A 16524-nucleotide genomic window follows, 5' to 3' on the forward strand; every position below is an offset into this window, starting at 1 on the left:
CTTTGATTCAATTCAGCAAACTGTTTGGCTTCCTCAATCTTTCATTGTGTTTGCCCAATCAACAATTGTTGCATCATAGCTCTTAGGTCTTGTTCTTGGCCTTGGTTAGTCTGAAACCCTGGTGGGGGACACAACTGAGGCTGGAACACTTGATGTTGTTTCTTGGGGACATAGTTTTGTTGCTGTTGAGGCTGTTGAGGTGGGTAGACCTGGTCTTGAGGGTTGGCTACATTTGTGCTTCTATAGGAGAGGTTGTTGTTCTTGAACCCTCCTTGGTTGTAGCCTTTGAAGCCACCCTGGTTTTGCATGTAGCACAACTCAGCAAATTCAGTCTCCCCCTCTTGAACTGGAACCTCTTCTTCACCAATGAAGTGAATAGACTTTTGTTGGCTAAGAAGGATCTTGTCAAGCTTCTCATTGACCATCTTCAAGTCCTTCTTGTACTTGTCCTCTTGATCAGTTGATGATGACCTTATGGTTCTGTCATAGTCCTTATTATAGTTGCCATATGACTGAGCAAGATTCTCAACTAACTCCCAGCCTTCTTCCACATTCTTGTTGAGGAAGTTGCCATTAGAAGCTGTGTCAAGAAGCATCCTGATCTTGGGAAGCGCTCCTCTATACAATGTACTCAAGAGTGACTCATTGCTGAAGCCATGATGAGGACATTGAGTCTAAAATCCTTCGAACCTCTCCCAAGCTTCACAAAAGCTTTCATTGTTTCTTTGAGCAAACCCAGAAATTTCATTCCTCAATCTAGCAGTCCTTGCATTGGAGAAGAATTTGGCTAAGAAAGCCTTCTTGCAAGCATCCCATGTGGTTATTGCTCCAGTAGGAAGAGTCTTCTCCCAAAGGTGTGCCTTATCTCCAAGTGAGAATGGGAAGAGCCTCAACTTGAATCCATCTTCACTCACTCCATTGATCTTTGTAAGACCACAGATTCTGTCAAACTCATCAAGATGATCTAGTGGATCCTCCATTGGCAACCCATGGAACTTGTTGGCTTGAATCATGGAGATCAATCCACTTTTGATCTCAAAGTTGTTGTTTGGCACTGTTGGAGGCACAATACCAGCCCTTTGGTTGTGGGTGTTGGGTGCATCTCCAGCACCAATGTGCCTAGGTCTCTGCTCATGGTTAGCTTGTTGCTCCATGATCACTAGATCCTCTTGCTGAACTTGAACTACTCTTCTTCTCTGATTTCCCAAACCATTTTGCTTCCTATGGATGTTGTCGATAGGCCTTTGAAGATTGTCTTTCCCCTTAGACCTTGTGTGCATCAACAAACGCGAGTACAGACTCGAACAGGTTCACAATTGAGCTCAGGCTCGTGTGGATGGTTGAGTCGACTGGGAAGTGGTGTCCAAATGTACACGGCTTCTGACTCGATCAAGTGCTCGATCACTGCTCGGTCGAGTGGTGGTCGAGTGGTTGGTCGAGTGGGTACCTGAAACTCAAGATGATATGAATGGATGGTGAATGATTGAAGATGAATGTATGCAATGATGATATGAATGGATGGATGGTAAGGTGTTTCAATTCCCCTTATGCAGTTGCAGTATAAGAGGTGTCAATCCTAAATGAGTGTTTGTGAACAATTAAGATATGTATATGAATCTAAGTTAAGCCAAATGTAAAGATTGTTTGTCACTAACAATCCTAAGATGAAAAAGTAAAATGCAGAAAGTAAACTACAAGAACTAAGAGCTAAATGCAAATAGAACAAAATGATTACGACTAATATGAAGCTAGAACTGAAATAGAAACTATGCTAATGAACTAATGCAAGACAATAATGAACAGGACAATGAGTAAATGAAACAGAAATGCAAATAGAATGATACTAGAGATAAGACAGAACAACTACAAATCATAAACAAGAGTTCTGGGGATGAACTCGAGCAAGCACTCGATCGAGTGTTGATCGAGTGTTGATCGAGTGCCGGGTCGAGCTGGACTAAATGCAAAAACAGAGCAACACAATAAAAACAGAGCAATATAAATACAAATCAAACAACAAGCAAGAAACAGGATTAAGACTTTAAAATCAATAAACAAAGAAGGTCCTGAGGAGGGATTCATGGGCTGAACTAACCATTGTGGTTATCTAATTTGGTCAACGAATCTCAAGCAAACGTTGAGCTAATCTCTAGACATATTATTCTAAGACAAGCTTCTTCCACTCTCATGGCAAGGAACAATCAAACCTATGCATCTCTAGACTTGTTCTCACAAAGAAAAGAATCTACACAAGCAGGCATTAAGCAATACATCTCAAACCAAACAAGACCTCTAATCTCTTAGCAAGCCTAATGGTAAGCTCTAGATCTAGCCTTATCTATGCTTCCTAAACATTGGTGTGATGCTAAGATGTTTGAAATCAAACCCTACCCTCTCAGATATAGGATCAGCATTAAGATCATCTAGCCTAGAAGAGATCTACAACAATCAAGCTTGACCAAATCAAACAAACCATAAGATCAATCCAGCCTAACCCATCCTCAAGTTCCTAGAGAACTACTCACAAGAACACATGATGAACAAAGTCAAAAACCCAGAAAAATACGAAACTTGCATCATTAGAAATATGAAACAAAGATCTTCAATATTGGAGAAAGAATCAAACTCGAATTCTCAATATAAAGAAAGTTATGGAACCAACAATATTGAAGAATTTAGCCTTTTCTCCTTAAAAACAAGTACAAGATCTAAAAAATAAAAGAAGTGCAAAAGGAATAACTCCCAAAAGGATAAAAACTATGTTTAGAGAATATCTAAAAAGCTGGACCTTTTTTGTGGCTGCAGGTACAAGGCTTTATATAGGAGAGGGAGTGGAAAACCTAAAAATACTAAAAGACAAAATAGTCAACGGCTCGGTCATCTCGACCTGTGCTCGGTCGGGTGGCAGGTCGAGCTGGCTTCTCTCGTGCATTCTCCACTCGGTCGAGTCCTCCTCAGCACACGGTCGAGTGTCTGGTCGAGTGTGCGGTCGAGTTGGACTCTGGACCTTGGTTCTTCAGCCTTAACTCTCTTGCTTTCCCTTCATGATTGCCTCACTTCTCCTCAGCATTGCTTCCATGCTCCTTAAGCTCCAAAATCACCTGATTATGCATGAAAAGATGCAAATTCAATGCAACTAAACTCTAATGCATGATTAATGCTAAAGCTACACAATAATGGCCTAAATGGATAGCAAAAGATGCAAAAAATGTGAATAAACTAAGGGAAAACATGGTAAAATATATGAACATCATCCGGTTACTTCGTCAGCTGTACTAGACTAATAATCACGTATGCCCACATCCACTCAAGGTTAAGAACTTCTAGTAACTTGCCTCTTAGGGGAAACTTCCACAAAATAGCTTGTTCCAAAAATAGCTTTTCCACTTGGCAGTTCTCCACAGCAAATCATCATTACGAGCATAATAAAACAAACAAGTACCATACTTTCGCATATTCTGATTCACCGCATCAAATGCTTTGCAAGCCTCCAACTCAACCCACTTGACTCGTTTCCCCCAGCAAGCTTACCAAAACCTTGAACCTAGCAACCTTGTCCATCTCTAATGAACTTTATCCAACATCCTCGCAATTAGTTTATCCTGCCATGAAGGCTTCTCGTGAACGTACGTACTTGGCAACCATGCCCTTGACGGCTCATATCTACTGCAGCACCCCTTCCTGGGACTCCAGCTCCACAGGCCACACAATCCTAGCGCATCAGCCACACAACCCAATCGAGGTCTACATCTCGTCGTTATGCTTATACTCACTTCCAAGGCATTGCATGCTCCCAACTTCTCCACCCTTAGGTCGCAGCTTTCGAGCCAAACCGATCTCACTCTCCCACCAGCGTCTTTGAGTTATACTGTCTCACTTTTGGACCACAATCCTCAAGATCTCAGTATCAGGGGAACTACTCATCACCTCAGGGGAACATCATCCCCTATACCACTCTCGGAGTCCCCAGCCCCTCGAGCTATCGGTATTCAGGGGAATCACAATCCCCTCAGGAGCAACAATTCTTAACGACTATAAACATCTCCCAACCAAAAGTACCTCCTATGGTCCGAGTATAACATTGCAATGTTACACCTGTCCACTCAACTTCTAATATCCAATTGTATTACCCACCAAACAGAGAAATATATGTTCCAACTGCATATGTCAATCTAACCGCCTCTCAAGGCTCGATACCTCTGGAAAAGAATCTCGTACCGGTCATCTACAACAACTCCATCGTCCTAATATAAGATGGAAACTCCTTAACATCCGCAGCCCTCGGTTGCAACCCGCCACATGCGGCACAACTGGAGCCTGTATTGGTACCCCTCTCGGTAACAGCTCCAACAACACGTCAACAGATCCGCCAAGCGATCATCTCGACCCTGGGCTCCACCTGCTGCAACCCCACACCTAGGTTCCCAGCAGTAGGATCTGTACTACCCGAAAACCGCGCAGTATCGATGCCACACATCTCTTTAAGCATAGACAAATAACAACTATGTCCTCCCACATCCACAGCCACTGGCTGCCGCTCCTCCGCCATCACTGGTGGCACTACCTGAGCCTGAGCCGGTAACACTGCTGGTAACCGCTCCAACACCTATGCTAGCAAGGCTGCAAAGTCAACTCCAGGGACTCCACCTGCTGGAACTCCCACTCCCGGGACCCTAGCATCACCGGCCTCTCGAGCACCAATACCGCCCCCTCCGGCCACACTCATGGCATCCTCCTGGACACCCTGCGACTCTCCAACACCCTCAACTGTCACACTCTGGTCCACAATATCACTAACTGCTGGGCCTCTGCCCCTACCACGACCACGACCGCGTCCACGACCACGACCGCATCCACGACCAACAACAACATCATCTCTATCCATCTACACTACCATGAACAGAAGACTAAGCAAACAATTTAAACATAACACCGAAACATAAACTCATCGTGGAATCACACAATAGGCTGGAAGAGGATGTTCTAGGACTCCATGCCACACACAATTGACTAACTCACATAATCAATCAAAGTATGCAAATCCAAAACATCTACAACACAAATTCTAGTGAACCCAAACCTAGAACCGTAAGGGCTCTGATACCAAACTGAAACGACTTGACCCGTTTAAAAAAAAATATATATATAAATATAATATAATAATAAACAACTAAGCTAGTGGTCCCATACACACTAGCCACCTAACCACATACACACAAAACAGCGGAAATAACAATACCAATAAATAACCAATAAATAATAACTAGTAATAATTTCAATCACAAACTAATGATCCAATCAAGATAACCCAGAGAACCAGTAATCCTAAACAACATTCTAGGACTCCACTCTAGCAACCTAACTGAAGCCAAACAACCAAGCGAGCCACTAGAACATCCTCCTCTTCGTTGCCTTGATTCCATGATCAGACTTTGCCTTTACCTGCACCACAAACTCAAATTGCAATGCATGATTATTTTATAAACACTCAGTAAGGCAATCCTCCTATTTACTGGGCTATACACACAAGCAATAGAGACATCTCTAACCATAAACCAACAATCTACAATCAACAATAACAAACCAGGAGTCTGCATCGACCGACACCAAGCAAGCATCGACCAACACCAGTTGGGGTTGCATCGACCGACACACACACTGCATCGACCGAAGCATGCTCGACATAGCACAAAAACCCTAGGTTTTACGCGCCGTCCTCGCACTTGCATCGACCGACGCACAAAGTGCATCGACCGATGCACATGACGAGCATCGTTTTTCCCTGAAGCTTCTCGCCGGATCTTCATTCCTACAACCACAAAACTCGATCCCAAGCCACAAGAAAGCTTCGTAACGTCCCAAATAACATTCTAACAAGCCTAACAACACATAAACAAGCAGATCAGAGAAATCTCCAGCTTAGATAAGCCATGGCCATGCACTTACCTTTGCCAAGATGATTATGAACCTCATACAAGCAAGAAAACACTTCCAGGGAGCTCCTACAACGGTCTCAGCTACAGATCTCTACAGGAACAACTTCCAACTCTCAAAATCTCACCAAGAACGCTTAGAACTCTTTTTCTCTCTTATGTTCTCTCAAAAACAGCAAAACTCGTCGAATGAGACAAAACACTCGAGTTAAGGGCTTTCCCTAACCCCAAAAAGCAGCGTTTAAGTTAAACTCGTCTACACTAAACAGGCTTTGCATCGACCAATGCACCCTCTAAACCGGGATTCCGGTTTGCGGATGTTACAATTCTCCCCCACCAACATAGATTTGTCCTCGAATCTCAAACAACCGTCAGTCTTGGACTCCTGTGCAACTGTCTCCACGGTCCGCACTTCTCCGACCAATCTATGAAAGGTCACCTCTAGGCGATAGAATCGCGTTTCAGACATTATTTGCTCTCGACTTTTGGAATTTCCTTTACTCATAGGCCTTAACCTTGAGTTTTTATTGGCTCCTCATCAGGCCGAAACCTGCATGCCATAATGTTGGCTCCTCATCAACCTAAGCCCGCATGCCATAATATATAAGGAAGTCTAATATTTGTCTCTCGGGTTGCCACCCTACAGCACGCCCCCGAATTGTCATCTGAAGTCGATATATGATATATCATGGTTTTTAGGTGTTTTTAACCATGACATAAGTCTTATCTATAGAGTCTTTTTGGTATTTTTAGAGTCTTTTGAGTCTTTATAGGATAATGGAACTAAATAGGAAGATTTGGAGCTTAATCAAGCATTGAGGCTGAGCTACGAAGTTGGGAGGCGAATTTTGAGGATGCATCGATCGACACAACATCAGCATCGGTCGATGCAGAGTCCACAAGACAAATTGGAAGTTTTTCCCACAAGTTTTGAAAATTTACAAAGTTGCCCCAAAGTTTTCCATTTATGCATCATTAGTCCCTGGGCGTGTTTAGCAAAATAAGTAGGATTTTTTGGTCATTGTTTTAGAGCTAAGCTTTATTTTTACTGCAACTTTTGAGAGCAAAACCCTGAGAGATTTTTAGAGAGCTTTTGGAGAGGAGAATCCAGACTCCTTCAGAGAAGATTCAAAACTGCTTTTCTTCTTCTTTAATCTCTTAATGCTATCTATTTTATTCATGATTTGTGTTCTTACAATTGTGTCTGAGTACATCTGCTTGTTAGGTTTAGGGTTTCTCAATAGCGATTTCATGGATTATTAGATATGTTTATTTTGGATTCACTATTTTTCTTGTTCTTTACCATAGGTTGTTTTTAATGCTAGATCTTTGATTAGTCATATGGATTTAGATCTTAGGATTATTGATTGATATGAGAATATAATTGATTTTTCTCATAAAACCTTTGGTGATCAAAATTACTTTTTGCAAAGATATTTGAATTAGTGATTTTGTGAACTTATCTAAACCTGATTTTATTGCTGGTTTTTAACTTGAATTTTGCAAAAAGATTTGGATTTTCTGGTTTTAAACTTAGAGTATATTAGCAGTGAGAACTGATTTATTTTATAATTATGTTTAGGGTTCAAGAACGGTGCTTAATTGTTGAATCCTGCTTGGTTAATTAATTGATATGATTTTTCATGATTTCCTGAGAATTTCCCTAAGCCTAGTGTTTATTTCTATTGATTTACAACTCCTTTATTTTCTGTTTTTGCATTGCTATTTAAATTACAATTTTGGTTTAGCATAATTAAAAGATTATTAAATCTATTGTGTGAATCTAGAGTTCTTGTGGATTCGATCCCTAATTACTACAATTGATCTCTTAATTTGAGAGAGTAGCTCTAGTGTAAATTTGAGCATATCAAATTTTGGCGCCGTTGCCGGGGACTATTTTGATTCATTATTAGATAAAAATCTTTGATTTTGTCTAAATTTTTCTTTTTCTGTTTTACTCACATGCTTTTGTTTCTTTTCTCTTGTGTGTTTCAGGTACATGCCTAAGCCTAGCACCAGGAAAAATCCTACTGGTCCAGTTGTTAAGCTTACAAACCAAGAGTTAGGACAACTCGAGCGTGAAAACACAAAAGCAGCCAAATCAGCAAAGATGGTCAACCCAATCATATTGAGACCAGATGAGGCTGGAGTTTTGAGGGATCAAGAGGGTCATGTGCGCAACGAACTAGGCCAAAAACTTAATGCTGAAGGACAGGTTATTCAAGAAGAACTCGTTGTGGCCGATGGGAATGTAGATGGCGTCGATCGACGCAACGATGGCATCGATCGACGCAACGATGGCATCGATCGACGCAACCAGGAAGGCATCGATCGACGCATAGTTGGTGTCGATCAACACAATGCCAGAGCCGATGGGGAGAATGTTCAGAGGCGATGGGACAACAATGGAGAGCTTGTCAAGACTCTTGCGGACTTTAACAAGCAGATTTGTTTTATGAGAACCGCTCTGCAATTGTCCCTCCTCCATTTCAAAGGAATGATTTTGAGTTGAAGCCTGCCTACTTTGCTCTTGTTGGACAAAGGCCATTCCAGAACCTGCCACATGAGAAGCCTCTATACCACATTGAATAGTTTGAGGACATAGTCATTAGCATCAAGGCCAATGGAGTCACAGAGGACTTTCTCTACTGCAAGCTTTTCCCCTACTCTCTTGCTGGGGAAGCCTCTCATTGGCTAAGGAAGCTGAAACCAGGATCTCTGACGACCTGGCACGACATCAAGGTGGCATTCTTGAACTACTTCTATGATGTTGCGATGTCTGATGAGCTGAGGATTAAGCTCTCCACCTTTAGACAAGGACCTGCTGAATCTTACAAAGCTGCTTGGGTAAGATTCAAAGCATACCAGAGAGACTGTCTGCATCATGGGTTTTCAGAGGTGCAGTTGATTAGTATCTTCTTCAGCGGGATTGACTGGAGGTAGCAGATGGCTTTGGATGCTGCTAGTGATGGGAATTTCAAGACAAGGTACCCATATGACGCTGAAAAGTTGATTGAAAGGCTAGCATCCAGCAACAGTACTAAGAATGCAGACTTAGAGCGGAAAAGAGCACATGAAGGCCATGATTCAAATCAGTTTGCTGCGGTGAATGCTAAGTTGGATACAATGCACAATCTTCTTGTGGGAAAGAAGTCTGTCCATTTTGCTGAAGATGTTGAGACTTTTGAGCCAAAGCCAGAGACTACAGAAGAAGGTGTCAACTATGTGTATGGAGCTGGGTATCAAAATCAGAGATTTGGTCAGAAGAATTCCTTCACAGTAAATCCAAGCAATAACTTCACTAGGAACTATGGTTCTTCTTCTTACCAACCCCTCCCTCCACCCAATTCAGAGAGCAAGATGGTTTCAATGATTGGACAGATTTTGGAAGGTCAACAGAAGTTAACTATAGACTTCAATGGGAAGATTGATTCTGTATACACTGAGCTGACTGGGAAGTTTGATGCATTAAACACTCATGTCAAGAAGCTAGAGAATCAAGTGATTCAGACTGCTGGGTCTGTTAAAAGACAAGAGGAATTTATTTCTGGAAGAACAGAGTCAAACCCTAAGCATGCTTGTAATGCAATTTTGGTGAAGGAAGGAGAAGAAGATACGTTAGTTGATCCAGCATCGATCGACACTACACAAGAGCATCGATCGATGCAAACTCAATCAAGCGTCGATCAACACAATGTCATCATCGATCAACACCCCTCACAGACAGCTAGGGTTTCTGTTCCTGTTCAACCATCCGATTCACAACAAGCCTAGAAGCCGAAGGTTCCTTTTCCTAAGCCTAGGAGATCCAAACAAGAGATTGAAGAAGCTATATGCAAGGCTATGATGGACAAGGTGATGATTGAGATGCCTTTGATTGATGCAGTCAAGTTTTCCCCTGGGATAAAGAGATATGTGTAGAGAATGGTCACCAATGGTTTGAATCCTGAGGAAGGAGCACTGCTTACAAAGGATGTCAGCTCAATTCTGTTGAAGCAGCCTCCACAGAGGAAGAAGGATAAAAAGCAGGAGGTGGTTGTCTCTAAGGAAGTAAGTGTAGTGATTCAGAGTAGGATTGCAGAGAAGTTACCAGATCGTGGAAGTTTTGTGTTAGATTGCTCTATCTCCACAGAAGGTTTCGTCACTCACTTTGTGATCTTGGCTCTAGTATCAATTTAATGCCACATTCTGCTGCTGTGAGACTTGGGATGACGGATTTCAAGCCAACTAAGATCTCTCTTATCTTAGCTGATCAATCCCGCAGAATTCATGAAGGTGTCTTAGAAGATGTTCCGATTAAGATTGGAGAATGCATGATTCCCACTGACTTTGTGGTGCTGGAATATGACAAAGAGCCTAGTGATCCTCTCATCTTAGGAAGCTCATTCTTGGCTATAGCTGGTGCCATCATTGATGTTAAGAAGGGACACATGTTTCTGAATGTGGATGATTTGGTCATGAACTTTGAGATGGACAAGCTCAGAAGGGTTCCCACTATTGATGGTCAAACATTTTCATAGAACTTCATGAAGACATTATTGCTGGGTATGTCAAAGAGTTGGAGACTGTTGAGAAAGTGAGCAAGCAAGCTGTTAAGCTTGAAGATTGGAGTGGGGATCATCTAATCAGTACTAGAGACCATGATGAGGTTCTGATCCATGACAAGTCGCTGGTAGATGATTTTTTGTAATAGAAACACGGATTGCTGAGGAAAGCTACAAAATCGTTGAAGAAACACGAGTTGCAGGCCAAGCATCGATCGATGCAGCTGTTGCATCGATCAACACACCTTCCAGAATTAGTTTGGTCTTGTCCACAACCACATATTCTCGAGTTGGTTCCTTAGCTGCAAGTCCTAGACCAGTTATAAAGCTGAAATCTTACCATTCCACAGTTCAGAACCCAGAGGTAAGGCAAAGGTATGCATCTTCTTCACCTAAACCTTCTCCATTCATCAATAAGAATTTCAAAGGTACAAAAAATGTTGTGCAGTTAACCAAGCCACGAGATTATCGTAGAGCGCTTGTTTCTTCTATTGATGATTTTGCAGGACACCTACCCGTCCCTAAATCCCGCCCTGGTCCTGTTCCTCACATCCTTGGCAAACCTCATGCACCTAAAACTTATACACAACCTTGGATGTTGAGATATTCCCCTCAGAAGCATTCAATGCTATGTTCCGATCCACCAGATGCCTGAGATCCGAAACAGTCAAGCTAATGACTGAAAACAAGCACTTAGTGGGAGGCAACCCACTGGTAGTTTTTTTTTCTTTTGATTTTCATTTATTTTTATTTTATTCGCCAATCTCTTACTTATAGCACTGGGGACAGTGTTGTTTAAGTCTGGGGGAGGCAGTTACTAACTACGTTTTTGTTTTTGAGAGTCAGAAAAAAAAAAGAAAAAGAAAAAAAGGGTTTTATTGAGTCAAAATTTTGTTGGGAACTATGATTTTTCTTTTAGTGTACTGCCTTGGTTGATTAATGCTGCATATTGAATCCACAAATCTGACTAATGAAAAATCCAAAGGCTGACCAGTGAACTAAAGACATCCGAATTTTCAACAGAATCCACAAAAAGCCTGAGGTAATTTTTGTGCTTTTCTTTTTACCTCATCAAGGAGATTGATGTTCATAGAGCTTGACTCCTTGTTCATACCTGACAAGTAAGGTTACAAAAGAAAATGGTACTCCTCTCCCTTATTCAAGTTAAAAAAAAAAATCCTGAGAGCTTTGTTAAAAAAAAAAAAAAGACAGAATAAAAGATGAGATGATTTTGATCAGTTTAGAGAGGTAGGTAAATTACATGTGACCTCATTATTCTACTCTTGAGTCAAATGATCATACAAAGCTTGGAAGCGAGGGGTAGGTAAATTACAGATGACCCCATTATTCGCCTACAACTTTGAGAAAAAAAAAACAAAGCAAAGTTCTAAGGAAGATAAAATAGAATAAGTCTGGGGGAGAGAAAGAGTACCACATGTGTTAAAGATATTGTCTTGCTTGTTATGGTATTGTACGGGAATGAGTCTAGAAGGTTCTTGACATTGATCAAATTGATGAGTCCCATCGATGAAGGCTTAATGGAGGATGTTGTGGAATTTGGGATGATACAAATGCCAATGGAGAAGTACATGGTGGTTCGATTTGGATTTGTCTGCTAAGCATATGGATTATGGTTTGGATGATCATGGCATTACTTTAAAAAGAAAAGGAGTTTCTGCGTTTTCAAACCTTTTCCACAGATGAAGTTCTTGATTTGCTTGAGGGCAAACAAAAGCTAAGTCTGGGGGAATTGATATATCATGGTTTTTAGGTGTTTTTAGCCATGATATAAGTCTTATCTATAGAGTCTTTTTGGTATTTTTAGAGTCTTATGAGTCTTTATAGGATAATGGAGCTAAATAGGAAGATTTGGAGCTTAATCAAGCATTGAGGCTGAGCTACGAAGTTGGGAGGCGAATTTTTAGGATGCATCGATCGACACAACATCAGCATCGGTCAATGCAGAGTCCACAAGACAAATTGGAAGTTTTTCCCACAAGTTTTGAAGATTTACAAAGTTGCCCCAAAGTTTTCCATATTTGCATCATTAGTCCCTGGACGTGTTTAAGAATATAAATAGGATTTTTGGGTCATTGTTTTAGAGCTAAGCTTTATATTTCCTGCAACCTTTGAGAGAGAAAACCCTGAGAGAGTTTTAGAGAGCTTTTGGAGAGAAGAATCAAGACTCCTTTAGAGAAGATTCAAAAATCCTTTTCTTCTTCTTTAATCTCTTAATGCTATCTATTTTATTTATGATTTGTGTTCTTACAATTATGTATGAGTAGATCTGCTTGTTAGGTTTAGGGTTTCTCAATAGGGATTTCATGGATTATTATATCTGTTTATTTTGGATTCATTATCTTTCTTGTTCTTCACCATAGGTTGTTTTTAATGCTAGATCTTTGATTAGTCATATGGATTTAGATCTTAGGATTATTGATTGATATGAGAATATAATTGATTTTCCTGATAAAACCTTCGGTGAGCAAAATTACTTTTTGCAAAGAGATTTGAATTACTGATTTTGTGAACTTATCTAAACCTGATTTTATTGCTGGTTTTTAACTTGAATTTTGCAAAAAGATTTGGATTTTCTGGTTTTAAACTTAGAGAATATTAGCAGTGAGAACTGATTTATTTTATAATTGTGTTTAGAGTTCAAGAACGGTGCTTAATTGTTGAATCCTGCTTGTTTAATTAAGTGATATGATTTTTCATGATTTCCTGAGAATTTCCCTAAGCCTAGCGTTTATTTCTATTGATTTACAACTCCTTTATTTTCTGTTTTTGCATTGCTATTTAAATTACAATTTTGGTTTAGCATAATTAAAAGATTATTAAATCTATTGTGTGAATCTAGAGTTCTTGTGGATTCGATCCCTAAGTATTACAATTGATCTCTTAATTTGAGAGAGTAGCTCTAGGGTAAATTTGAGCATATCAATATACCAACCATACTCCCAAGCCACAAAGTCTCAGAATATGGCGGTACTAGGAGAACCAAAGTCCCCCAAGAGTCGTGAGCAAACAATTCTGAACACGACTGAGTCCTATCCCTATCCAGGTTTTCTTCCTGTGGCTCGCGTAGTACATCACAATGCCCTACCAACCACATATCCCCTCACTGAAATACCTCATGACCGCACAGGGATCACATACATGCCACAAGGTCCGCCACGAAGGCCAAACAAATGTCCTAATCAGGACCGCCACCAAGGCCAAACAAATGTCCTAAACAAGACCGCCACCAAGGCCAAACAAATGTCCTCAACAGGACCGCCACAAAGGCCAAAAAAATGTCCTCAACAGGACCGTCACAAAGACCAGTTGTCCCGAAGGACCGTCACGAAGACCACTTGTCCCGAAAGATCGTCACGAAGACCACTTGTCCCGAAAGACCGTCATGAAGGCCACACGTCTTGAAGGATCGTCTCAACAGGACACACGTCCAGAAGGACCGCCTAAACAGGCACATTGGCTAAACAGCCCGCCACAAAGGCCACACAGTTTGCTAAACAACCGCCACAAAGGCCACACAATTGGCTAAACAGCCCGCCACAAAGGCCACACAATGTCTCAAAAGACCGCCACACACGGGCAAAATGACTCAAAAGTCCGCCACTAAGGCCACACAAGCCCCTCCAAGGCTCACAACCACTAAAAATGGAAAATTCTAACTCACATAAAACTTTCCATTTTTAGAACTTTCAACTTTTGGAAACTTTTCACTTTTAGAAACTTCTATTTCTGGAAACTTTCCCTCAAAACCCCGCCTCACGGAAATTTCGTACCCCGAACACCACCTCATCTTGTTACTTAGTCGCACAACCAACCACCCCTAAGCGACCAAGTAAACAAGATAGATGGGCTGGAATACTCCATTCCCGCTCCAGCCACGGATTACAGATGGGACAAGGTTAGACAAGCTCAAGTCGCGGCTTGGTTCTCATACCACTTCTTAAACCTTACCTTCATCCTCGCCTCAGGCTCCCAAGTCTGCTCCTCAACACCATCACAGTCCCAAAGGACTCTCATCAAAGAAATCTTATTTTTCCGAAGTTCCTTGATCCTCCTCCCGAGAATCCTCACTGGTCTCGCATCCAAAGTCATGTTAGGCTGAAGATCTTTAGGAATCTTAGCCAACAGCTGATCATCCTCACGGAGACACTTCCGCAACATAGATATATGAAAAACCTTGTGGAATGCACGAATAACCTCAGGCAACTCCAGCCTATATGCTACCGGTCCCACTTGCTCAATCACTCTGAATGGACCCACAAACCTCGGACTCAACTTAGTCTCTGTCAACGACCTGTTCAGACCCCACAACATGGCCATCTTGAGGTACACTCTATCTCCTACCTGAAATTCAAGATCTTTCCTCCTCTTATCAGCAGAACTCCTCTGCTGATCCTGAGCTTCCTTTATGTTCAGCTTGAGCACCCAAATCTTCTCTGTGGTCTGCTGAACAATATTCGCCCTGAACATGCTCCTCTCCCCCACCTGAGTCTAGCATAACGGTGTACGGCATGGTTTCCCATACAAAACCTTATAAGGAGCCATCTTGATGCTCGCCTGATAACTATTGTTGTAAGCAAACTCTACCAGGTTTAGGTGATCTGCCCAATGGCCACCCCAATCCAACACACACATCCTCAGCAAATCCTCCAGCATCTTGATCGTCCTCTTTTACTGTCCATCTGTCTGGGGATGATAAGCGGTATTCATATGCACCTTAGTGCCCATCTCTGCCTGAAATGCCTTCCAGAACACTGAAGTGAACTTAGAATCCCTGTCAGATACAATGCTCGTTGGCACCCCATGTAATCTGACTATCTCCCTCACATACTTCTTAGCCAAGACCGATGTTCCATCAGTCTTCGTAATGGCCAGAAAATGTGCTGACTTAGTCAACCGGTCCACAATGACCCAGATAGCATCAAAAGTCCGAGATACTGGCAATCCTACCACAAAATCCATTGATCATATCACACTTCCACTCAGGAATGGGTAGACTTTTTAGTAACCCGCCTGGAACCTGATGCTCAGCCTTCACTAGCTGACACACATCCCACCTCGCGATCCAACTAGCTACATCCTTCTTCATCCCGACCCAGTGATAGTACCTCTTGAGATCACGGTACATCTTAGTCGCTCCTGGATGAATAGAAAACTTGCTCGTATGAGCCTCTCTCAGGATCTCCTGCCTCAACTCCTCATCCTTGGGCACACAAATCCGACCGTGCACCAAGATAGTACCATTATCTGAGACCTGATTCTCTGAATCAACATCCTTAGTGGCATTCACCAGCCCCAAATCCTTCTCCTGAGCCAACCGCACCCTATTCAGAAGATCTGCCCTATCAACCACTTCCAAACCCAACGGTTCGTGAGAAACAGCACACAACTTCAAAGCACTGATCTCTCCTACCAGAGAATCCATATCCTGTTCCTAAGCCGAAGCTACCCTTTTCCGACTCAGAGCATCTGCAACCAAGTTAGCCTTACCAAGGTGATAAGCTATCTCCAAATCATAATCCGCCACCAGCTCCATCCACCGCCTCTACCTCAAGTTCAACTCAGGCTGAGTGAATATATATTTCAGGCTCTTATGATCTGTAAACACATGTACCTTTGCACCATAAAGATAAGATCTCCAATTTTTCAGAGCAAAAACTACATCAGCCATCTCCAAATCATGAGTAAGATAGTTGCCCTCATGCTTCCACAACTGCCGCGAAGCGTAGGCAATCAATCACCTTCCCATGCTGCATCAACACACACCCCAAACCAACTCTAGATGCATCAGTCTAAACGACATTGGGTTCTCCCTGCTCAGGCAAAGCCAACACTGGCGTAGCAGTCAACATCTCCTTAAGTCTTGCAAAGCCCTCCTCACACTCATGTGACCAAACAAAAGGAACATCCTTCCCTATCAACTTAGTCATCGGTCGTGCCTTACTCGCAAAGCCCTGCACAAATCTTCTGTAGTAACCTGCCAGACCGAGGAAACTCCTGATCTCTGTGTTGTTCTGCGACATAGACCA

The sequence above is a fragment of the Camelina sativa genome, chromosome 12 (genome assembly GCF_000633955.1).
Source record: "Camelina sativa cultivar DH55 chromosome 12, Cs, whole genome shotgun sequence".
In the NCBI taxonomy this organism is placed as follows: domain Eukaryota; kingdom Viridiplantae; phylum Streptophyta; class Magnoliopsida; order Brassicales; family Brassicaceae; genus Camelina; species Camelina sativa.